Source organism: Phyllobates terribilis, unplaced genomic scaffold (genome assembly GCF_046119375.1).
Source record: "Phyllobates terribilis strain yellow unplaced genomic scaffold, ASM4611937v1 Scaffold_161__1_contigs__length_4309998, whole genome shotgun sequence".
NCBI classification, from domain to species: domain Eukaryota; kingdom Metazoa; phylum Chordata; class Amphibia; order Anura; family Dendrobatidae; genus Phyllobates; species Phyllobates terribilis.
Window position 1 is genome coordinate 1,641,779 of NW_027362921.1, and position 24,882 is coordinate 1,666,660.

The window sequence follows — 24,882 nt, forward strand, 5'->3', positions numbered from 1 at the left end:
TGTCTCTTGTCTGCTGGCTTAGGGCGGCAGCGCTGGTGTAGCACCCTGAGGATTCGGCTGCTACAGGGGTATTGCACCTCAACCCAGAGGTGTGATATTCCACTCCCGGGTAAGGAAGGAGTGTGGAACTGAGCTCAGATAGACTGCATGCACTACATACATCCCATTCCAGAGGAGCAGGCCGACGGCACTCCCACTTAGAAATGTGCAGGTGCGACCGAGCCTGTTCCTGGCTGGAGTGGGAGGGGGGAGGAACATCCCATGTAGTGTAGGGGCAGATAGGGGGAGCAGTCTGGGTAGTGATAGGAGCTCATTGGGTGCTGGTCACCTGAGCTCACACATAGAGGGTGTATATAAGGTGGGCACCATCAAAGATCAGGGTCAGACGCAGAGAGGAAGTCAGATGCAGAGGACAAGCCTGCAGCAAGAGAGAGAAAGAAACAACAGCCCTGGAGAGAGAGTGGAGTGCAGAAAGACCCAGAGGGGGACAAAGAAGGGACCCAAGAACCCAAATAAGAACACCGGGTGAGGAGTCAGCAGAAGGGTACCGGAACCCAAGCTGGTGGGGGCAAAGACATTCCCCAGCCAGAGACCGGAGACCGTGGGCAGTGTCTGTCACGGTCACCCACTACATTCACCCTGAAGGCACACCACATGGAGGGTCAGGGAACCTGAGGCCAAAGGTTGCCCAACAGAAGGCCCGAGGGAGCTGGATTTAGGTGAATCACTGGTGGGGACGGCTGAAGAAAGGACAGAGGGAGAGCTCAGGGCCACGCTCCGGACTTGTTTGGGGGTTGGCTGGATCCAGGACCTGGTGGACGCAGCACGGCTCGGGAGGTCACTTGGAGCTAGAGTGACCAGGAACATCTGCAGTAAGTAAAGACCCTTAACTGCACAACCCGAGTCTGTCATCATTACCGGCTGCACCGCACCACCACAACCCCCATCCTCTGCGCCTGTCCCCTCTGAGGCTATACCCCTCCCGTTGGGGGTTATCCCACCAAGCTGCGCACCCACCATCAGCCTCAGCGGACCCTGCAGCAGCGGCGGCCACAGTGGCCGCATCACAACGGGTGGCGTAGTCGACACAACGAACTTTAATAACATCAGTAAGGACTGCCACATAACACTGAGCTTGACGCCCTGGGCACGGGGCCGGGTCACAGCCGCTCGGAGACTACAAACCCCCATCTGATCCGGTGCCGGGTATTCCCCTCAAAAAGGAATATGTCCCAGGGGGCGCGTCAACTTTGGCGTAGTCGGCAGGATTACGTGCCCGCAACACCCGGGTACTGCGTGCCTGAAGAAAAGTGCAAGTTTACCTCAGAAAGAAGACTCCTGCCGGTTCCGGAGGGTCCACGCCATCGGACTCCATCACCAGTCGTTTCCCGCCGATTGTCCGCCATTTCCAGCTTGTTCCCGCCATCTGCAGAGTTTCCCGCCACTGGGAAGCGATTCCCGCCAAAACCGCAGATTTCCCGCCTTGGAAGAGCAGCGGACGCCATTATGGGCGTGCCAAAGGAGAGCAAGAGGCCACCTCCCATCGTGGGCCGGGACAGAAAATGGCGCCAAAAGTGGAAACCGCCCCCACCAACAGAGACTGTGATGCTGGAGGTGTCTGTCAGCGTGAAAGAACTCCCCCTGGAGCTGACAGTCACCGAGTTGCCCCGGGACCGCCTTCGAAGTGGGAGGAGACGAAAGAAAAGAGCAAAGATGGGTGTCGCTTGGAGCAGTCTAGAACGAGCGCACCTGGAGACAAGGTGTCGAGAGCGAGAGCACCCGGAGTCGAGGAGAGAAAGAATAGACCCGGGAATGGAGCGGCAGCAGTGCAGCACCGGCCCGTTGGCCAGGAGCCTGCAAAAGGAAGAAGGAGGAGAGCAGAGCAGCACCGGCCCGCTGGCCAGGAGCCTGCCGGAAGCAGAGCAGAGCAGCACCGACCCGATGGTCAAGAGCCTGCTGGAGTCAACAACCCCGCTAGGCTTAGCGGAGATCCTAGCGCAGCTCCCCCGAGACCGGGAGTGCGCGCGGAGTGCCCTGGTGGGCCTCGCGGGAAGGATGGCCCGAGTGCAGAGGGAGATCCTGGCGGAGTGGGGCCGGGAGATGGCCCAGCAAGCTGGAACCCGTCCACGGAGCCCGCTCCCTTGGAAGAAGACATCGACTGCCTCTGCGGATGACGCGGGAGGACCCAAGGCCGGAGACGGCGCAGAAGAGGGAGCGAGACGCATGGCAGCAGGTAAGGGGGACGCCTATACCCCATACCGGAAGACCGCTTACCTGCCCCAGCTCCCCGTCGCAGAGCCCGAAGGTCCCCCGGCCGTACCCGAGACCGCCATGACACCGCCACCGACTAGGCCCCGACCGGAAGCCGCCGTCGCGACCCCGGTGACGTCACGCGTCGTGACCCGGAGCGTGGCGAAGGAGGAGGAGCCTCCGGCCTGGTCGCAGGGCCTAGCGTTTCCGGGCGCCGCATCCCCAGCAGAGCCATCTACCTCCGCGGAGCCTCCGGCCTGGTCGCAAGGCCAGGTAGCCCAGGGCGCCGCCGTCCTAACAGTTCCATTTACCTTCCAGATGCCCCCGGCCTGGCCGCAAGGCCTGGGCAACCTGGGCGCCCCCACCATCGCGCCCGCACCCGCAACACCAAGGGTGCCATATCTGGGAGAGGACCCCTTCAGCCAGCTAACGTGGCCGGACGGGCGGCCTTTCATCTGGCCCAAAGAATTCTTGGAACTGGAGCGACAAAAGAAGTTGGGGCCCTTGTGTGAGCCCCTAATCCCGGCTCCGAAGCCCGTGACTCGGGTCTCGCCTCCACTCGAGGAAGCCCAGTTCGTGTGGGACCCCACGGGAGAAGATTTGATGGGGTTCACCGGAGAGACTCGGGCAGCTGCAGCAGAGCGTACCGAGTGTTGCCGTCAACAGCTGGCAGAGTTCAAGAGAGAGCGGGAGGAGAGGCGGGCCAGAGAGCAATGGGCCCAGACCCGCAGCGCGGAGCAAAAGAGTCGGACCAGAAGGAACCCCCGTGCAGCAGATCGTCCCCGTACCATCGGGACGGTAATAAAGTTTAATGCGCAGCATGGGTGGGGCTTCATAAGGGACCGGAGCACCATGGGTGATGTCTTCGTTACTCGACGGGACGTCGAGTCCCACCTGCCAGAGGGTCACAAAGGCCGTGACCTCTACGTCGGTGATGAGGTAACGTTCACCCGGCACAAGTGTGCCAAGGGACCTTATGCCCTCCACGTGCACCGCCTGACGGAGGAGGAGTTGCGGTGTAGGGAGGAGGAGCCAGAAGACCCGGACGGGTTCAAGGCTAGAAGGTACTATGACTAAAATAGTACAAAGGACTGTACATAGTTACCCGTCGGGGTACCCAAGCAACCGTTGCTGCTAAAGTAGTCCCCGTTGGGACCAGTGAACTGTTTACCTGTGTGACCCCTTCCATACCAGGCTGAGGACTGTGAGCAGCCATCCCTTTCCCTTTACCTGGCCGGGGACTGAGAACGGCCAAAACTCCCCTGTACATAGTTGCGCTTCCTAAAGCGCCCCTACCGGTTTTATATGAGAAACTGTTTTTCAAAAGACTGTCGCACTTTACCTGGTCACGAGTTGCACGGTGACCAGAGGAGGAAGAAAGAAAAAGACGACGAGAAAGTTTTATATATATATGTTTTATGTGTTTTACATGTTTATAAAAATTTGTATGTTTTGGTGTTTTATGTCTTGCAGCCCGAGGACGTGCTGTGATTTACCAGGGGGGAATGTAGCACCCTGAGGATTCGGCTGCTACAGGGGTATTGCACCTCAACCCAGAGGTGTGATATTCCACTCCCGGGTAAGGAAGGAGTGTGGAACTGAGCTCAGATAGACTGCATGCACTACATACATCCCATTCCAGAGGAGCAGGCCGACGGCACTCCCACTTAGAAATGTGCAGGTGCGACCGAGCCTGTTCCTGGCTGGAGTGGGAGGGGGGAGGAACATCCCATGTAGTGTAGGGGCAGATAGGGGGAGCAGTCTGGGTAGTGATAGGAGCTCATTGGGTGCTGGTCACCTGAGCTCACACATAGAGGGTGTATATAAGGTGGGCACCATCAAAGATCAGGGTCAGACGCAGAGAGGAAGTCAGATGCAGAGGACAAGCCTGCAGCAAGAGAGAGAAAGAAACAACAGCCCTGGAGAGAGAGTGGAGTGCAGAAAGACCCAGAGGGGGACAAAGAAGGGACCCAAGAACCCAAATAAGAACACCGGGTGAGGAGTCAGCAGAAGGGTACCGGAACCCAAGCTGGTGGGGGCAAAGACATTCCCCAGCCAGAGACCGGAGACCGTGGGCAGTGTCTGTCACGGTCACCCACTACATTCACCCTGAAGGCACACCACATGGAGGGTCAGGGAACCTGAGGCCAAAGGTTGCCCAACAGAAGGCCCGAGGGAGCTGGATTTAGGTGAATCACTGGTGGGGACGGCTGAAGAAAGGACAGAGGGAGAGCTCAGGGCCACGCTCCGGACTTGTTTGGGGGTTGGCTGGATCCAGGACCTGGTGGACGCAGCACGGCTCGGGAGGTCACTTGGAGCTAGAGTGACCAGGAACATCTGCAGTAAGTAAAGACCCTTAACTGCACAACCCGAGTCTGTCATCATTACCGGCTGCACCGCACCACCACAACCCCCATCCTCTGCGCCTGTCCCCTCTGAGGCTATACCCCTCCCGTTGGGGGTTATCCCACCAAGCTGCGCACCCACCATCAGCCTCAGCGGACCCTGCAGCAGCGGCGGCCACAGTGGCCGCATCACAACGGGTGGCGTAGTCGACACAACGAACTTTAATAACATCAGTAAGGACTGCCACATAACACTGAGCTTGACGCCCTGGGCACGGGGCCGGGTCACAGCCGCTCGGAGACTACAAACCCCCATCTGATCCGGTGCCGGGTATTCCCCTCAAAAAGGAATATGTCCCAGGGGGCGCGTCACTGGCACTTCCTGATTCTTAAAGTTACAGCGTGCGCAGTCCTAATGCATCCCCAGCCTATTGCTGTGAGTCACTGGATACTTAAAGCTCCTCCACCCAGTGGGAGGGGCCTGAGCAACACTTTCTTTCAGTGTGTTCTGTGCAATTGAGTTGTCAGGTCCTGTCCTGTATCTTGTCTGTTTCCGCCACCCTGGGGGCTGATTACCCAGGCCCGTTACCTGTATCTGTGACTTCTAGTCTATTCCTGCCATCCTGGGGGCTGAGTACCCAGGCTCGTTCCTGTATCTTGTTCCAGTGTCAGTTCCTGTCTGAACTGTGTCCTAGTCTGTTACCTGTTTGTCTCTATGTCCGATCCTTCCCTTTTCCTGCTGTGTCTGAACCAGTACCTAACTCCAACTCATTGTCTCTGTACTTCTGTTTGTGAGTTTTGTGTCCACTCGCTACTTCATTGCAAGTACCTTGTGTGTATCTGGTTCTGCTTGTCTCGTTTCCCTGCCTCCTTTTCTACCTCCTGTGTTCTAGCTATCTTCCTGTGTTTCCCAGTCTGTTCCATGTGAACAGAGCCCTGTCCTGTCTGCCTGCACCTGCGGCTCTGCTCCACTCTGTTCTGCTTGTCTTCCGCACCTGCAGCTTTGCTCTGCTCTGCTTGTCCTCCGCACCTGTAGTTCTGCTCTGCTCTGCCTGTCCTCCGCACCTGTGGTTCCGCTCTGCTCTGCTCCGCTTGCCCTCTGCACCTGCAGCTTTGCTCTGCTTCTCCTCCGCCCCTGGGGTTCTGCTCTGCTCTGCTTGCCCTCCGCACCTGCGGTTCTGCTCTGCTGTGCTTGTCCTCTGCACCTGCAGTTCCGCTCTGCTCCGCTTACCCTCCACACCTGCAGCTTTGCTCTGCTCAGCCCCGCTCTGCTTTTCCTCCACACCTGCGGTTCTGCTCTGCTCTGCTTGTCCTCCGCACCTGCGGTTCTGCTCTGCTCTGCTTGTCCTCCGCACCTGCGGTTCTGCTCTGCTCTGCTCCGCTTGTCCTCCGCACCTGCGGTTCTGCTCTGCTCCGCTTGTCCTCCGCACCTGCGGTTCTGCTCTGCTCTGCTTGTCCTCCGCACCTGCGGTTCTGCTTTGCTCTGCTCTGCTTGTCCTCCGCACCTGCGGCTCTGCTCTGCTCTGCTTGTCCACCCCACCTGCGGCTCTGTTCCTGTATCCCAGTCTGTACTGGTCCCTCTCCAGCCTGTTTTCCTACCTGCCTGTACCGGCCCGTCTGCATACCAGCCGTACTTGCCTGTACCCGCCTGTCTGCATACCAGCCGTACCTGCCAGTACCCACCTGTCTGCTTACCAGCCAAACCTGACTGTTCCTGCATTCCCCAGTGTGGGTCAACAGCTGGGACCGGGGTCTGACCTGGAGTAGCACCTCGGCCACCTCCCACGTCCCTCTTCGGACCACTGAGTCGATTAAGCCGCAGTGTGTTCGTGGTCGGATCTGGCGAGGCCCCTAGTCGCAACCCTCCAGGCATTCCTCGGTTCGTGGCCCAGTGGGACCACTAACCACGCTCACAGCAGTCAGTCCGGACGTGAGCGTAACACAGATTATGCATATGGCATACTTGCAGTCGCATGACTACCCTCTACTGCCACTGGAGACACCTGACAGCGCGCGCTGTGCGGATTCACAAGTCTGCAGTCACATACCTGTACAATCCCATATGGTGACGTTCATATGTCGGGTATTTGGTGAGTTTTTTACTTCAGTATTTGTAAGCCAAAACCAGGAGTGGGTGATAAATACAGAAGTGGTGACGTGTTTCTATTATACTATTCCTCTTATTGTTCCACTCGTGCTTTTGTTTGTTTTATTCTTCCTCCCAAAAGTCAGAATAGAAAGCGATCAAAAAATGTCATTTGCCCAAAAATGGTACCAATAAAAACGTCAACTTGTCCTGCAAAAAACAAGCCTTAACATGAGACTATCAGCCGAAATATGGAAAAGTTATAGCTCACATAATATGGCGATGCAAACATTGTTTTTTGCAAAAAGATTTGTCTTTTAGTGTGTGACAGCTGTAAATCATAAAAACCCAATATGAATCTGGCATCGCTGTAATCGCACCGACTCAAAGTATAAAGTCGCCTAATCACTTTTATAAGGCACGAGGAACGGCGTAAAAAATAAATAAAACCAATTCACCTGCTGCTGCTGATTTGTTTATTCTGCCTCCCTAACATCAAAATATGGCTCGGCGCACATTTATACTGCGCTCTACTCTGAGCGCTTTCACCGGGCTTTCAGTGTAAATCTCTGAAATAAGTGATTCAGACGGAACCCCTGACAGAAGATTCCCTGTAATGAGGCAGATGGAGGCACTGTGGACTCCATCTGACCTATGATTTGGCGGTGTCCATCTTTTTAGGCGTAGATAAAAGCGCGGTCGGCCACAGTTTGTGCACCTCTGAACAGAAGGACAACGCTGAACAGAGGTTAGACGGAGTCCAGAGTAACTCTGCTGCCTCATCTCATTATAGTGATTGGAGCTCTCAGGGGTTTCATCTGAATCACGTCATTCGGAGATTTAGTTTAAAACCCCTAAGTAAGTCCTCAGCGTAAAGCGCCGGATAAATGTGATCTAAAATGTTATGTAAAATGTTCCCAATAAAAGCTTCACATAAAAGCCCCCACTCAGGACTATCATGTGTTAATGGAAATATAGGGGGCTTCCACGTTACTGGTAGTACAAAACCACTTTTAGTGTCCACATGTTTGGCAGGTGTATAATTTTCAAAATGGGGTCACTTGAGGGGGGATTCGGCTCTTCTAGCACTTAAGGGCTTTGTATATGGAGTCCGCAAACTATTCTAGGAAAATCTGCGCTCCAGCAGGTAAATAGCGCTCCGTCCCTCCCGAGTGTCGCCATGTGGCTAAGCAGTACTGTACAGCCACATATGAGGTATTGCCACATTCAGCAGAAATTCTGGGACAAATTTTGGTGCCATTTTTAATCATTATCCCAGTGTGGAAATGTAAAATCTGGGGCTAAAACAATTTTTTTGCGGTAAAAATGTAATTATTTTTTCCTTACTGCCCTATGGTATAAAATTCTGTGACACACCCTTGGTGTCAGTATAATCACTGCACCCCTAGATGAATTCATTGAGAGGAGTAGTTTGTAAAATGGGGTCATTTATGGGGGAATCTGCTGTTCTGACACCTCGGGGGGCTCTCCCAGTGGGTTATGTCACCTGCAAACCACAACAGTAAAATCTGCACTATAATATGGTGCTCCTTCCTTTCTGACCTTTGCACTGTGCCTCAAAAGTAGTTCCCAATTACATGTAGGGTATTGGCGTACTCAGGAGAAAATTGCACAACAAAATGAGAGGTAAATTTTTCTTCTATTTCCCTTGTGAGAATAAAAAATTTGGGGCTAAAAGAAAATTTTTGTGATTTTTTTTTATTTTCACGGCTATACGTTGTAAACTTCTGTGAAGCACCTGGGGGTTCAAAGTGCTCACCACACATCTAGATAAGTTCATTGAGGGATCTAGTTTCCAAAATGGGGTCACTTGTGGGGGTTTCCGCTGTTTAGACACATCATGGGCTCTCCAAATGCGACATGGCGTTTGCTGATTAATCCAGCAAATTTTGAATTCAAAGTCAAATGGCGCTCTGTCCCTTCCGAGCCCTGCCGTGCGCCCAAACAGTGGTTTTCCGCCATATATGGGGTATCAGCATGCTCAGGAGAAATTGCACAATACATTCTGGGGTCCATTTTTATCTGTTACCCTTGTGAAAATAAAAAAATGGGTCTAAATTTAATTTTTTGTGAAAAAAAGTTAAAGGTTAATCTTTTTCTTCCTCATTGCGTCAGTTCCTGTGAAGCACCTGAAGTGTTAATAAACTTCTTGAATGTGGTTTTGAGCACCTTGAGGGGTGCAGTTTTTGGAATGGTGTCACTTTTGGGTATTTTCTGTAATATAGACACCTCAAAGTCACTTCAAATGTGATGTGGTCCCTAAAAAAAATGGTTTTGTAAATTTTGTTGGAAAAATGAGAAATCGCTGGTCAACTGTTAACCCTTATGAGTTCCTGACAAAATTTTTTTTCCCAAAATTACGCTGATAAAAAGTAAACATGTGGGAAATGTTATTTATTAACTATTTGGCGTGACATATCTCTCTGATTTCAGGGCATGACAATTCAAAGTTTGAGAACTGCAAAATTTTCAAAATTCTCGCCAAATTTCCATTTTTTTTTAACAAATAAACGCAAGTGATATTGAAGAAATTTTACCACTATTGTGAAGTACAATATGTCATGAAAAAACGATCTCAGAATCAGCGGGATCCGTTGAAGCGTTCCAGAGTTATTACCTCATAAATTGACAATGGTCAGAATTGAAAAAATTGGCCCGGTCATTAACCTACAAAGTGGCTCGGTCCTTAAGGGGTTAATACAATTGTCAGCTCATCATGCAAAAAACAAGGCCTCACATAACTGTATCGACTGAAAAACGGAAAGATGACAGGTCTCGAAAAATGGTGACACGAACAAAAAAATGTTTTATTTTTTGTACAAATTTCTGAATTTTTGTTTTCACCACTAAAATAATAACAAAAAAACTGCGGAAGTTTGATATTGCTGTAATCATACTGACGTGGATCGTAAGGTTATTTTTACTGCAACATGAAAGCTGTAAAAACTAAACCTTAAAAACAATGTTGGAATTGTGTAGGTTTATGTTTGCATTTTCATTGCACTTAGGATTTTTTTTATTTTTTATTGGTTTCCAATACATTGTATGGTCAAATGATTGATGTCATTCCCATAAGAAAAATCCTGCAAAAAAAACAAGCCCTCATACGGCTATGTGGATTGAAAAAAAATAAAAAAATGATGGCTCTTGGATGAAAGGGAGGGAAAAAAACACAAAAAAGGAAAATGGTTGTATCAGGAATGCGATTACAAGGGATTTCTAGCGTGATTAGAAAAGCCTGCACTTGTCACTTTGTGTGTGAACGCAGACTGGCGACTAGCGACAATGTGCAATGCGCACACTGTCACCATTCTCCTGTATTGCCAGCACCAGAGGGTGGACACCAGACCACCATTTATATACTTCTCTCATGTCCCCACTACATTCTCTGGGGCTTTTCTCAATGCTTTCTTTATTGTTCTGCTCAGAAAATCCCCTTAATAAGAAGCTAGTTGCAAAGTTGTTTTTTTTACAAACACTTTGCAATTTATCCATAAAAGAATTAGTGAATAACATTTTAATGGATGAATTAGAACAACCAGTGAGTCAGTTCTTAGGGGGCTGTGTCTATACCTCCGCACTGTCTGCCAATATTATATCAGCATACTGCTGTAGGAAGCCATTATGGCAGCACTCAGAGCTGAGAGGACAGCCCCCCTCACACGCGTCACTGTACAGTATCCGCCCCCCTGTAATACAGCCTGGAGCTGTGAGGGGGTCGTCATAACTACAGCAACGACGAGCAAGCAACCTGGAGGACAGACTGAAGGTTTCCCCTCACAACTGCTCGCCATGTCTGGACGCCTGCTGACAGGAGCCTTCATGAGCTGGTGAGGAGCGGGAATGTGCGGGATATGGCTGACTAGTAGCTGACTAGTGTAACTGCAGCGCGGGGTAGAGACTGTTCCTGTAATTGGTTCTGCGCTCCTATTATTGTTGTGGGTGTATTAGAAAGGTTTTATTATGGCAGGAGTGAGACCTGCTCAGCAGAAGTCTGTTATGTCAGTGATTAGGCCTTTATGTCGGTGATTAGGCCTGCGCAGGAGACAGCTGTCATGTCCGGGATGAGAACAGCGGAGTCCCACTGCAGCTGCCGGGACTACATACACTGCGGGGACTTTCGGCGGGAAACCACGAGGCTCCGCCCACTCACATAAAATGGCGGGAAGAGCGCAAGCTAAATGGCGCCACTGCGCCTCATCATTTATTCTATAAAGAAATGAGCTGCAAATCCGATATATTATGGAAATAGCTACGTGCTACTAATGTTCAGTACTTTTATGATTGATGGCTGGCTTTATATATTGCACTTATACATATAAGGTGGAAATGAATGTGCAATGCTGTTGACACATAGTGCATGCTAAATGTAGTCAGCTTAGTAGAACCGTTACTGTAATAAATAAGAGTTAGGCCATGTATTTGTTCAGCCCATGTCATGCTGTGTTCTGTGTAATAGAATGAGAGTCGCCCCATTGGTAAAATCTAATGTATCCTGTGTGAATAAACCATGTCAGAAGTCAGTCAGTTTGGCCCAAGTGCAGATTAGCAGGGTTCCTTCTCTGCCTCCTTGTCTCTCAGAGGTCGCTGTGCGGCTGGAAATGGTGGCATTTCCCTCACTTTTACCTGACAGGATTTTGCTCATTAGTGTTTAGATCTAGCATGTAACTCCCTTTCCAGACCTGATGATTATTTGTTTGCGCTTTTAGCTTTTTCCTTCTCTTCCAAGAGTCATATTTTTTAAAATTTTCAAGTAATTTGAAAAAAATACAATTCTGCCATTGTTTTTAAAATGTTGTTTTTAGAGCATTTAGTGTGATAAAAAATACCTGGAACATGATTCTCCAGATCTGAACGATTACTGCAATAACCATTTTGTAATTTTATTTTTTATGCATTGGTATGTAAGGCGTTTGACAGAGGCATGTTCTGTTAGATTGCCTGACATTGTAAGGCTGCGTGCCCACTATGCGTTTTTCAAGCGTTTTTGCTGCGGAATTTCTGCAGCGAAAACGCTTGGTAAGGCTATGTGCCCACGATGCAGAAATGCTCAGGATTTTTTCCTGAGCGTTTTTGCATCTCCCTGGCAGCAAAGAACGCATGCAGATTGTACATGCAGATTGTACATGCAGATTGTACATGCGTTTTCCTGCCAGGGACATGCGGAAATGGAGCGTTATCACTGATATTTCCGCATGCAGATTGACAAGCGCTTTCCAAGCGATTAGCATCACTGCATGGATTTATATAGTGTGACCCGAGAGAGTGGTACCCCTTAAGGACCAGAGCATTTTCCGTTTTTGCGTTTTCGTTTTTTTGCTCCCCTTGTTCCCAGAGCCATAGCGTTTTTTTGGGGGGTCAATATGGCCGTGTGAGGGCTTATTTTTTGCGGGATGAGTTGTACTTTTCAACGCCATTACTAGTTTTACCATATCGTGTACGGGAAAACGGGAAAAAAATTCCAAGTGCGGTGAAGTTGCAAAAAAAGTGCAATACCACAGTTGTTTTTTATTTATCACGTTCACTGAATGCTAAAACTGACCTGCCATTCTTATTCTCCAGGTCATTACGAGTTCGTAGACACCAAATATGTATAGGTTATTTTATATTTAAGTGGTGAAAAAAAATTCCAAAATTTGTTTAAAAAAAAAAAAAAAATAGCGCCAATTTCTAAGACCTGTAGCGTCTCCATTTTTCGGGATCTGGGGCTGGGCGAGGGCTTATTTTTTGCGCGCCGGGCTGACGTTTTTATTGATAACATTTTGGGGTAGATCCGATGTTTTGATCGCCCGTTATTGCATTTTATTGCAATTTTGCGGCGACCAAAAAACGTAATTCTGGCGTTTAGAATTTTTTTCTCGTTACGCCGTTTACCGTTTGGATTAATTCTTTTTTTATATTGATAGATCGGGCGATTCTGAACGCGGCGATACCAAATATGTCTATGTAGTTTTTTTTTTTAATATTTGATTTTCAATGGGGCGAAAGGGGGGTGATTTAAACTTTTATATTTTTTAATTTTTTTTATAATTTTAAGAATGTTTTTTTTTTCACTTTTTGCATGCATCTATAGTCTCCATAGGAGACTAGAAGCAGCAACTATCCGATCGCCTCTGCTACATACAGGGGATCAGCAGATCCCCTGCATATAGCAGAATTGGTCCTGTGCTATGAGCGCCGACCACTAGGTGGCGCTCATAGCGACCAGCTCATGACAACCACAGGCGTCTGCTGCAGACCCTGGGTTGTCATGCCCACCCATCGGTGACCCCCGATTACGTGACGCCAATGGGCGGGGCTTAGGACGCGCCTCCCGGATGCGCGCGTTAAATGCCGCTGTCGGAGATTGACAGCGGCATTTAACATGTTAACAGCCGCAGGTGGATCGCGATTCCACCCGCGGCTGTTGCGGGCACATGTCAGCTGTAAGAATCAGCTGACATGTGCTCGGTTCAGTGCGGGCTCAGTGCCGCAGCCCTCACTGAACCGAGGGAGGAGTCCTATGACGTACTAAGACGTCATGGGTTGCAAAGGGGTTAAAAATAAAAAAATAAATATATACTTACCCTCCGATGGCCTGCGCTGGCTTGCTTCGCTCGGTGCCGGCAGCGGTGGATTGAAAGACCTGCCGACGTCAGCGTCGCGTGACCCGTCACATGACTGACGTCCGCGCAGGTCCTTCAATCCACTGCAAAGTGCCGGGAAGCAAGTAGGAGCGCAGCGCGGGCCGCCAGAAGGTAAGTATATATTTATTTTTTATTTTATTCTTTTTTTACAGCTTTTTTTAATGGTACCTGGGTGTGGATGAGAGTCTCCATCCGCACATTAGAACGCGCCAATTACGCAAGTACAGATGCAGTCTTGCGGAATTGGCGCGTTCTAATGCAAGTCAATGGCGGTGAAAACGCAACATTTCCACAAAATAATTGGTAGTGCTGCGTTTTTTTCCGCAATGATAATCCGCAGCAAAAATTTCCACAGCATGTGCACAGCACATGCGGATTATCATTGGGGAACATTGCTGCCCTTCTACCATGCGTTTTTAATGCGATTCCGCAGCTGCAAAAACACATTAAAAACGCATCGTGGGCACACAGCCTAATACGTGCCCCATGGTCCCCAATGATAATCCGCATGTGCTGTGCACATGCTGCGGAAATTTACGCTGCGTTTTATCATTGCGGAAAAATACGCAGGATGTCCACTAATTTTGCGGACACGCAGCTTAATTGCCACCATTGACTTGCATTGAAACACTTGATATCCTCATCACTACATGTGCACACGCGGATATTAAGCGATTCAATGTGCGGATGGTACCCAGATCTGGAGAAGAGGAGACTCTCATCCAGACCCGGGTACCATAGTACCTGTAAAAAAAAAAAGAATTTAAAATAAAAAATAAAGATTATACTTGCCTTCCGATGGCCCCCGGTCTCCTCAACAATGCGTCTGGTGTGTTGGGCGGCTCGCGGTGATGTGAGGACCTGACATGATGTCATTTAGTCATGTGACAGGTCACGCGACCACTGACGTCGGCGGTCGCGTGACCTGTCACATGACTCAATGGCGTCATGGCAGGTCCTTTTACACAACCGCGAGACACCGGGGAGATCGGACGCATCGGAGAAGGAGTCCGCGGGCCATTGGAAGGTAAGTGTAATGTTTATTTTTTATTTTTTACCATTCTTATTCTTTTTTTAACTATTACTTGGTCACACTATATAAATCTATGCCGGTTGCATGGATTTATATAGTGTGACCAAGTTGTCAAGCACTTTCCAAGTGATGCTAAAATCGCTTGGAAAAGCGCTTGATAACCCGCATGCAGAAATGCATGCAAAAACTCTTGACAAACGCTTCTACCTGGCAGGAAAAACGCATGTAATATCCGCATGCGTTTTCCCTGCCAGGAAGAAATGGAAAAAATATGCAGCATTTCTGCATCGTGGGCACTTAGCCTAAGACTGGGGCTAGTTACACTGTGACTTTGGTCGAGACCCAGGTCAGACGGCCTGAGATCACTATGTGCCGTTACTACGGTACGTCACAGCGTAATGCAGGTGAATGGGATTGCATTGCAACGCCTAGGATACCACAAGGAGCAAGTCACACAAAGGATAACTGAGGGTGTGTGCAGACGATCCAGATCCGCTGCGGGTTTGACGCTGCGGACTTATGCAACGTCAAACCCGCAGCGGCCAGCTGTTACAGCATAGTGGATGAGATTTGTACAAATCCCATGTCCACTATGCGTCTCTGTGCACCCGCGGAAACTGACATGCAGCACGTCTTTCCAGACCGCAGCATGTCAATTTCTCATGCGGGTCCACATGCGGACTTTCCCCATAGACCTAATCTCTATGAGGAAAGTCCGTAGGTAAAAAAAAAAGAAAAAAAAAAAGCAGAGCTCATTTGCATATCAGCTCCTCCGTAGCATTGGGGCCGCAGGCTGGGAGATACTTCTGCACATACCCTTAGACTTCTGCTTGTCGCGGTACTCAATGTCACTGCATTTTGCTGCTATGTTGCAGTGGCACAAAGCCATATTTGGGAGTGTAACCTACAGTGCCAGTCAAAATTTGGGGCTCACCTGTTCTTGAGACTCACAGATAATACACATAAAACTTATAATTTATTAGTATCAATTAAAAATATGAAAGACAAAAAAATCCCTCAAAAAGCAAAAGTCAGTATATAACCAAAACTGGATAATACAAGTGGATGGGGGGGAGTTGGATACCTTACACTGGTCTATCCCTACCTGTCAGCGGAGGTTGGCACCCTCTTGAGCGCAAATGGCGCCCCCGCTTCTCGACGGCTCTCGCCAAAGGGTACCATTAGGCCCTGAGCAGATGGAAGCTGATGGGATTCCGTACAGAGGTGAGAGGGGCAGAAAAAAAGTAGCCAAACAGCTGATTCTGGACACCGCAACCAACTCACCACTGTACCTACAGCATGCAGATGTGGTGAAAAATATCCAGGAAAGTCTGTGTGATATCCTGAGAACACTATTACCTCTTGTATATTCTATATTAGACAATAGTCCTACAACATACAGCACATAGTTGTTGTGCATGTAGTAAATACTCATAAACGGACCACAAAAAAGCCGGGTGGGGTCTAGTGCTTTTTACTGCCATTTGGTGATATCTGCACCATTATTTGAACATTTGATCCAGAGGATGCATGAGGCACTTTATTAATAACACCACTGGTACACTGCGAAGGAGCATGCACAAGGCACTTTATCAAGAATGCCATTACAATCACCAAAAGCTAAATCGTCTTTTGATTCTACATCTTGCATCTTAGGAATTTATATGGTTTGTGACTCCTGATGAGGCGATTTGCAGGAGAAACGCGTAGAGCAGGGGACAGGAACCTTTTTGGCTGAAAGAGCCATGAACGCTACATATTTTAAAATGTAGTTCCGTGAGAGCCATACAATATTTTTAAAACTAAATACAAGTAAGGCTATGTGCCCACTATGCAGAAATGCTCCAGATTTTTCCGGAGCGTTTCTGCATCTCCCTGGCAGAAAAAACGCATGGGGATTTTACATGCGTTTTTCCTGCCAGGGACCAGCGGAAGTGAAGCGTTCTTCACATGCATTTCCTCATGCGGGTTGTCAAGCGCTATCCAAGCGATTTTAGCATCACTTGGAAAATGCTCGACAACTTGGTCACAGTATATAAATCCATGCAACCGGTAAGAATGGTAAAAAATAAATATTATACTTACCTTCTGATGGCCCCCTGTGTCCTTATCCGATCCGTACTGGCTTGCCGGCAACTCGCGATGGTCTAAAAGATCTGCCATGACGTCATTTAGTCATGTGATGGGTCACCCGACCACTGACGGCGGTTACGTGACCTGTCATGGCAGGTCCTTTAAGCCCATCGCGAGCTGCTGGCAAGCTAGGACGGATCGGATAAGAACGCCGGGGGCCATCAGAAGGTAAGTATAATGTATATTTTTTATTTTATTCTTTTTTTTTACAGGTACTATGGTACCCGAGTCTGGAGGAGTCTCCTCTTCTCCAAACCCGGGTACCATCCACACATTGAACAGCATGATATCCGCATGTGCATATGTAGTGATGCGGATGTCATGCGGTCCAATGCAAGTCAATGGCAGCGAAAACACCGCGATTCTGCAAAATAATTGGTAGTGCTGCGGATTTTTCCGCAATGATAATACGCAGCGGAAATTTCCGAAGCATGTGCACAGCACATGCGGATTATCATTGGGGAACATGGCAGACCTTCTACCAAGAGTTTTTTAAGCGTTTCTGCAGCAGAATTGCCGCTGCGGAAATGCTTAAAAAACGCATAGTGGGCACAGTGCCTAAATGTGTGCATTTTATGCAAGACCAACACTTTAGAAGTACAATAAGTACCTGCTCTCTCCACAAAGGTGAATTCTTCTGTCCATTCCTGCTGAAAAGTACGATACTCCTCATTTTTTTTCTTTTAGCCATCTTCTTCAATAAAAGGGTTTCTGCAATTAGCTAGCTGACTACTTGATTAAAAGGAGGGAAGTTTACTTCCATATGCTGGAGGTGTCCCTGGCTAATTCCATGTGGGGAACAGAGATGGCGTCTTTGCTCTTAAGGGGAAGGGCAAACTGTACTCCCGAAGTACTGTGTATATACAGTACAGACCAAAAGTTTGGACACACCTCATTTAAAGATTTTTCTGTATTTTCATGACTATAAAAATTGTACATTCACACTGAAAGCATCAAAACTATGAATTAACACATGTGGAATTATATACTTAACAAAAAAGTGTGAAACAACTGAAAATATGTCTTATATTCTAGCTTCTTCAAAGTAGCCACCTTTTGCTTTGATGACTGCTTTTCACACTCTTGGCATTCTCTTGATGAGCTTCAAGGGGTAGTCACCGGAAATGGTCTTCTAACAATCTTGAAGGAGTTCCCAGAGATGCTTAGCACTTGTTGGCCCTTTTGCCTTCACTCTGCGGTCCAGCTCACCCCCAACCATCTCGATTGGGTTCAGGTCTGGTGACTGTGGAGGCGTAGCACCCCATCACTCTCCTTCTTGGTCAAATAGCCCTTACACAGCCTGGAGGTGTGTTTGGGGTCATTGTCCTGTTGAAAAATAAATGATGGTCCAACTAAACGCAAACCGGATGGAATAGCATGCCGCTGCAAGATGCTGTGGTAGCCATGCTGGTTCAGTATGCCTTCAATTTTGAATAAATCCCCAATAGGGTCACCAGCAAAGCACCCCCACAGCATCATACCTCCTCCTCCATGCTTCACGGTGGGAACCATGCGTGTTGAGTCCATCCGTTCACCTTTTCTGCGTCGCACAAAGACACGGTGGTTGGAACCAAAGATCTCAAATTTGGACTCAACAGACCAAAGCACAGATTTCCACTAGTCTAATGTCCATTCCTTGTGTTCTTTAGGCCAAACAAGTCTCTTCTGCTTGTTGCCTGTCCTTAGCAGTGGTTTCCTAGCAGCTATTTTACCACGAAGGCCTGCTGCGCAAAGGCTCCTCTTTACAGTTGTTAAACCTACAAAAGACAAAAAATATATCTCATACCCTACGATCATTATATATAAATGTAAAGCAAAGTTGCATATTAAATATAGGGTACTTAGTGAACTATTTTTGATCAAAAAAAGTATACAAGCCGTCCCACCAGCGACAAGGTGACCCCAAATTGGAACGGTACCTACACTGTCTATATTAAAAACCTTACTGTATATCAAAGTTGAAGTAATGCATATAAAAGGGTAGACAAATAGGACCGGGTCCCAACTCCAGACCACCTAGGCCCGTGGTAAGCTACATATATACTAACCAGCTCAACAAAGGGGATGCCACACCCTTAATTTGCACAGAATGCAAACAAGACAAAAAACCAAGCAATGTGAACTGAGGTCTAAGATGGTACACATGCAAGAAATAGGAGCATGTTCACACTAGCAAAAAGAAGCAAAACCTACAAAAGACAAAAAATATATCTCATACCCTACGATCATTATATATAAATGTAAAGCAAAGTTGCATATTAAATATAGGGTACTTAGTGAACTATTTTTGATCAAAAAAAGTATACAAGCCGTCCTACCAGCGACAAGGTGACCCCAAATTGGGACGGTACCTACACTGTCTATATTAAAAACCCAATTTGGGGTCACCTTGTCGCTGGTGGGACGGCTTGTATACTTTTTTTGATCAAAAATAGTTCACTAAGTACCCTATATTTAATATGCAACTTTGCTTTACATTTATATATAATGATCGTAGGGTATGAGATATATTTTTTGTCTTTTGTAGGTTTTGCTTCTTTTTGCTAGTGTGAACATGCTCCTATTTCTTGCATGTGTACCATCTTAGACCTCAGTTCACATTGCTTGGTTTCTTTACAGTTGTTGTAGAGATGTGTCTGCTGCTAGAACTCTGTGTGGCATTGACCTGGTCTCTAATCTGAGCTGCTGTTAACTTGCGATTTCTGAGGCTGGTGACTCGGATAAACTTATCCTCAGAAGCAGAGGTGACTCTTGGTCTTCCTTTCCTGGGGCGGTCCTCATGTGAGCCAGTTTCTTTGTAGCGCTTGATGGTATTTGCAACTGCACTTGGGGACACTTTCAAAGTTTGCCCAATTTTTCGAACTGACTGACCTTCATTTCTTAAAGTAATGATGGCCACTCTTTTTTCTTTACTTAGAAATTGTAATATGGCAAGAAAAAAGCAGATAACAGTCTATTCAGTAGGACTATCAGCTGTGTTTCCACCAGACTTCTGCACAACACAACTGATGGTCCCAACCCCATTTATAGGGCAAGAAATCCCACTTATTAAACCTGACAGGGCACACCTGTGAAGTGAAAACCATTTCCAGTGACTACCTCTTGAAGCTCATCAAGAGAATGCCAAGAGTGTGCAAAGCAGTCATCAAAGCAAAAGGCGGCTACTTTGAAGAACCTAGAATATAAGACATATTTTCAGTTGTTTCACACTTTTTTAAGTATATAATTCCACATGTGTTAATTCATAGTTTTGATGCCTTCAGTGTGAATGTACAATTTTCATAGTCATGAAAATACAGAAAAATGTTTAAATGAGAAGGTGTGTCCAAACTTTTGGTCTGTACTGTAGGTAACTGACGTCCCCCTAATTGACTAGTGGTATGAAGTAAGAGCGTTACCTGTATTCAGGCGCTCACTGACTGATGCGGCTGCTGATTCTTGCCAGTGGAGTTTAAAATGGCACCGCCGCTTCTGATCCACACCACAGGAAGCCATCACTCCTATAAGGCGCCCGCTGTCCTGACAGCTAAAGCGGCGCTTGAGCGAGCGGAGCTCAGTTGCTGCTACGCTGGGGTGAGGAGAACGATGGCTGACAGCGCGGGAACTCCCTATACCTGCTGGTGAGCTCGCCTCCGGTCTGCGCTTAATGATGATTCACCCCAGCGTAGCTGAGCTCTGAGCTAGGCAAAAAAGCATGCGGAAACACACAAAGAATGGGCTTGCATCGTTTTTTTCTGCACATGAAATCTGGTCAGGAAAATTTCTGATCATGTGCACGGAACTTGCAAAATGTTATAGTATAAGGTATGCAATGCGTTTTTGGCCCATTTCCGCTCTGAAAAAAAAAAAAACGCACAAAAAACACACTGTGCACATAGCCCAAAGCATTTATTTAACTGAATAATGTTATACAGGGCTGGTTAGGCAGGGAATTTACTCATACATAGGTGAATGCTGCTGAGTTGGATTGGGGGGGTGTGACCTGTCACCAATATTAGGCTACATTCACACATTTAGGATTTGGTCAGTACTTTACATCAATATTTGTAAGCCAATGAGGAGTGAAACAATCAGAGGAAAAGTAAAATAGAAACATGTGCTCCACTTCTGCATTTCTCACCCAACCCCTTGGTTTTGGCTTACAATATGGATGTAAAATACTGACCAAAAACTGAACGTGGCCTTAACGTTCCGATGTAGGGTCAATCTGTAGGTTAATAGCTTTACTAATCTGCCCGGTGCGCGCACTTAGCCGAACGCTATGGTGAGAAAATTAACTATTCTCCCCGCAGCGTTCCGGTTTCAGTCATGAGGGGTGGTGCCAGCAGTGACTTGGATCACTTGTATGAAATAAAATGCAGTCACTTTTTTTTTTTTACTTTTTATACTGTTTGTGGAGTGGAATCTTATTTGTCCACCCATCAACAGGAGTGCTGCGCATCCTTTTTAAGACTGCACAGATGCGCTACATTGTGAGCTTTCCATCAAAGTAACAGGGCGTGCTTGGAATCTCAGATCACTGTTAATTAGGCGGTGACATTCTTCCATTCCGAACACGCCTTTATGACTCAAAGTCGGCGGCTTCTGGGAGAAATACAATTAATTTCATTCCAGTAATTGCACCTTCAGTGCGGCAGCTTTATAGCATTGTAACTATTAAAAGGAACCTGTCACATGCAAAAATAAGCTATTTAACTGCAGATCCAGGGTTAATCTGCAGATTAATAGCATTCTGAACCTGCTCGGCGCCCACACTTTGAGCCTCATTTCCAGGATGAAATGAGCTTTATTCCACTCCCCCCCACCAGCGTTTGTTGTTCTATCATAGGGGTGGCTCAGGCACGGTTTCAATCAGTGCTTTATGTATAGAGATTGGCAGCTATGACCGAGCCCCCCGCACTGACTGACAGCTGACCCTAATGTGGATCCTGTTGTCAGTCAGTTCCGAGGGTGTTGTTACAGCCGCTGCTCTCTATACACTGAGCGGTGACTGAAACTGCGCCAGCTCCACCCCTGTGACTGAAACCCAAATGCTTCCGTGGAAAAAAAGTTAATTTCCTCCCGGCATCGGGACTTTGAGTGCGGGCGCTACGCAGGTACAGAACGAGATTTACCCCATGTCTTCAGGTTAATAGCATTTTTTCACGTGTTCCCTTCAACAGGCAGAATAAGAGCATGGACACACAGCCGTTTAATACGTGCGATGATCGCATCGCACTGAATGGACTGGCCGGCACCTCTCCTGACCTGAATATGACAGCGTGATGGATTTCTATACAGCTGTCAAGCTCAGGTCAGGATAGGTGCTGGCCAGTAGGAGGTTTACCATGCGATACTCGCAGGAGAAATACGTCAGTGTGTCCCTGCTTAACCCCTTTAAAGCCCATGACGTACTAATACGCGTCTGTGCCCTGGGCTTTAAGAGCCTGACCCGTATTAGTACGTCATAGCGATCGCGCGCGCACACAGGATGTGCGGGCACGATCGCCGCCGGGTGTCAGCTGATTCTCACAGCTGACACCCGGTACAATGTGCAGGGAGCAGTCCCGCACCGCTCCCAGCACATTAACCCCCGCAATGCTGCGATCGAAGTCGATCGCAGCATTGCGGTGGCAAGGGGAGGTGATCGGTATACTCACCTCCTCTTCCGGCCTCCAGCGCTGTCTACCGCGGCTTCCCAGGTGTTGCCATGACGACCCGATGTCGTCATGACAACATCCGGGTCACCAGACAGCAGTAAGATTGTTTGGACATGCGCAGTGCATCTCCAAACTATCTTCTCCCTGTCCAGCGCTAACTGCTTGCATGGCACAGGGATGGTGCTGCATTCCTGTGCCATGCAGGCGATCAGAATAAAAAAAGTGAAAGTCCCATAGTGGGACAAAGCAAAAAAACTCCCAGAAAGTGAAAAAAAATATCTAAAAAAAAAATTGTAAAAATATATATAAAAAAATAATCCACTAAAAATATAAATATAATGTACCCATCAATAAATATTATTATGAAAAACAAACAAACAAAAGTACACATATTTGGTATCGCCGCTTCCGTAACGACCTGGCCTATAAAACTGTTCCACTAGTTAACCCCTTCAGTGAACACAGTAAAAAACAAAACAAAGCAAAAAACAATGCTTTATCATCATACCGCCAAACAAAAAATGGAATAACACGCGATCAAAAAGACGAATGTAAATAAAAATGGTATCGCTGAAAACTTCATCTCGTCCCGCAAAAAACAAGCTGCAATACAGCTCCATCATCCGAAAAATCAAAAAGTTACAGCTCTCGGAATAAAGCGATGCAAAAAAATAATTTTTTTAATAAAATAGCTTTTATTGTGTAAAAGCGCCAAAACATAAAAAACTATATAAATGTGGTACCGCTGTAAACGTACTGACCCGAAGAATAAAGCTACCTTATCAATTTTACCACACCCAGAGCAGAATAAAAAAATGTAAAAAAACACAATTCCTGAATTGTTGGTTTTTGTTTATTCTGCCTCCAAAAAGCTGGAATAGAAAGCGATTAAAAAATGTCACATGCCTGAAAATGGCACCAATAAAAACGTCAACTCATCCCGCAAAAAACAAGCCGTCACATGACTCTGTCGGCCAAAATATGGCGATGCAAAAACTAGATTTTACAAAATAGTGTGTGACAGATGTCAATCATAAAAACCCGATATGATTCTGGTATCACTGTAATCGCACCGACCCGAAGAATAAAGTAATCTCATCACTTATACCGCACGAGGAACGGCGTAAAAATTAAACGCTGGGGTTGGGGTTGTGCTAATGTTAGGGTTGGTTTTTTTTTTTCAAAAGTAAAAAAAAAAAAAAAGATGCCAATATGGCAACTAGTGTTGAACGCTACTTGAGTTTGCATCGGGTGCTCGGGTATGCACTGAGGCACCCAAGGCACCTATCTAGATGCATAGTGAGCACTTGGAACCCCCAGGTGCTTCACAAATTGATTCGTAAAAATGAAAAAGTGTTTTTTTCCCACTTTTTCATTTTTACGAATCAATTTGTGAAGCACCTGGGGGTTCCAAGTTCTCACTATGCATCTAGATAGGTGCCTTGGGGGGTCTAGTTTCCAAAATGGGGTCACTTGTGGGGGTTTCCACTGTTTAGGCACATCAGGGGCTCTCCAAACGCAACATGGCGTCCACTAATTATTCAAGCAAATTTTACAATCAAAAAGTCAAATGGCGCTCCTTCCCTTCCGAGCCCTGCCGTGCGCCCAAACAGTGTTTTTTCCCCACATATGGGGTATCTGCGTGCCCAGGGGAAATTGCACAACAAATTTTGGGGTCCATTTTTTCTTGTTACCCCTGCGAAAATAAAAAAAATTGGGTCTAAAATAACATTTTTGTGAAAAAAGTTAAATGTTCATTTTTTTCTTCCACATTCCAAAAATTCCTGTGAAGCACCTGAAGGATTAATAAAGTTCTTGAATGTGGTTTTGAGCACCTTGAGGGGTGCAGTTTTTAGAATGGTGTCACTTTTGGGTATTTTCTGTCATAAAGACCTCTCAAAGTGACTTCAAATGTGATGTGGTCCCTAAAAAAATGGTTTTGTAAATTTTGTTGGAAAAATGAGAAATCGCTAGTCAACTTTTAACCCTTATAGCTCCCTAACAAAAAAAAATGTTGGTTCCAAAATTGTGCTGATGTAAAGTAGACATGTGGGAAATGTTATTTATTAACTCTTTTGTGTGACATATCTCTCTGATTTAAGGGCATAAAAATTAAAATTTTGAAAATTGCTACATTTTCAAAATTTTCGCCAAATTTCCGTTTTTTTCTCAAATAGACGCTAGTGATATCGAAGAAATTTTACCACAATCATGAAGTACAATATGTCACGAAAAAACAGTCCCAGAATCAGGGGGATCCGTTGAAGCGTTCCAGAGTAATTACCTCATAAAGTGACAGTGGTCAGAATTGTAAAAATTGGCCTGGTCATTAACGTGCAAACCACCCTCGGGGGTAAAGAGGTTAAAGGGAAGGTGCCTTTAAAAAAAATGTTTTTTAAACAATTGAAAAAAATTACCTCCTCCATTTGCAACAAAAAATCCTAATTTGATCTCCTTGACTTATCAGTAGGAGTCATCACCCCTTACACCTCATGAACAAGTGTTTGCTGTAACATCTCTCAAATGTTGTGCCTTGTATCTTTTGAATTCATTTGTAATATTGCCTGACAAAGGAGCCTCTGTGCTCTGAAAGCTTGCATATATATATTTTTTCTGGTTAGCCAATAAAGGTATCACTCTGAGAATACTTTTGTCAGTTTTGGGCATAAAAGTATTTACATCAATTAAAAAAAAAAATAGTTTTTATTAACACCTTTCTGGCGCAAGTCGTACTAATACATATCTGCTC

General features: G+C 46.8%; 1 long non-coding RNA gene across 4 annotated transcripts in view; it reads left to right on the forward strand.

Annotated features, from left to right (window-relative positions):
* Positions 1-10,374: 10,374 nt before the first annotated feature.
* The window catches only part of LOC141207880 (uncharacterized), a 69,867-nt gene continuing 55,359 nt past the window's right edge, over positions 10,375-24,882 (forward strand). For all 4 annotated transcript variants that reach the window (XR_012278202.1, XR_012278203.1, XR_012278204.1 and 1 more), the window contains exon 1: positions 10,375-10,532. This is a non-coding gene — a long non-coding RNA (uncharacterized lncRNA). The remainder of the gene's footprint in view (positions 10,533-24,882) is intronic.